Raw genomic sequence first — 1339 nt, 5'->3', positions numbered from 1 at the left:
TATTGCTTAAGGCTAGTTACACCCAATGTGAGGGTCCTGGGTCCTGGGTCTACTCTTGTGATTGGTTAACACCCTAAGTGTTGTAATTGGATAAACCTGTCAATAATAATTGGATTCCTGTAACTCCCCCTTCCCAAACTCCTAAAAGCCCTGCCCCACCTTTGTTCGGGGCTCTCAGCATGGATCCACCACGCCAGTAAAGTCTGTGAGCCCGAGTTTAGGCCCCGGCGAGCCTAAACCCATAATAAAGCCCTTTGCTTTTGCCAAAAAAAAAAAAAAAAAAAAATCAAAATCTTTTTAAGGGAAAAAGAGGGACACCTGGGTGGCTCAGCTGGATGCGTGTCCGGCTTCGACTCAGGTCATGATCTCGAAGTTCATGGGTTTGAGCCGTGCATCAGGTTCTGTGTTGACAGCTAGCTCAGAGCCTGGAGCCTGTCTTCAGATTCTGTGCCTCCCTCTCTCTCTAACCCTCCCCTGCTCACGCTGTCTCTCGCTCCCTCAAAAATAAACATTAAAAAAAATTAAAAAAAAATTTTTTTGACAGAGGGAATATCTCAAGAAGGCTTCACACATCATAGAGCCTGATGCAGGACTTGATCCTATGACCCTGGGATTGTGACCAGGGCTGAAACCAAAAGTTGGACATTCAATCGACTGAGCCTCCCAGGTGCCCTTTCGAGAACTACTTAAGGATAGGTATCAGCTCCCCATGTTAAGGGGAGGCCAATGGTGGGGGACCTGACCATAAGAGGAGAGAAGGGGGAAGGCAGAGAAGCAAAGCACACAGAGGGATCAGATAGGAAATACGAGTCAAGGGAAATCAGAATGGAGTTCCAGAGTGACGGAAAAGAGGCATGGCTACTCGCTTCGGCGCCAGGGTAACAGAGCACAGGTCAGGTACCAGGTGAGAGGCAAGCCCACTGCCACAGGCCCTCCCCTACCAGTCATGCCCTGACCAGGACTGGTCCTCCATGGGCCTCTCTGGTCATGGACTGATTCAAGCTGCCCTGTCCAGGTCTCCTTGCCATGTTCACCTTGGGTGACCATATTTAGGGTAGTGCAGGCAGACATTCTTATGGGGGACCAAGTAGTTTGTGAGAGGTCAGCCCCAGATCTGTCACGATTCACCAACGACAGACTGAGGTGCGTAAGGATCACTTACGCATCTGGAGAACTGAACCTCACAAAATGGAACAACCAGGAAAGATCTCAGGGGAAAGGCTCACTGTCCCCACAATCAGTGATCATGTCAGTGCCCATGTGGTATCACAGAGGCTGACAAGGGGCAGCTGGCAGAAAACCTGCTGGAATGAGGAAGTGTGACACAGGGGAGAGAAAA

The sequence above is a fragment of the Suricata suricatta genome, chromosome 16 (genome assembly GCF_006229205.1).
Source record: "Suricata suricatta isolate VVHF042 chromosome 16, meerkat_22Aug2017_6uvM2_HiC, whole genome shotgun sequence".
In the NCBI taxonomy this organism is placed as follows: domain Eukaryota; kingdom Metazoa; phylum Chordata; class Mammalia; order Carnivora; family Herpestidae; genus Suricata; species Suricata suricatta.
This window is presented reverse-complemented; position numbering follows the sequence as displayed.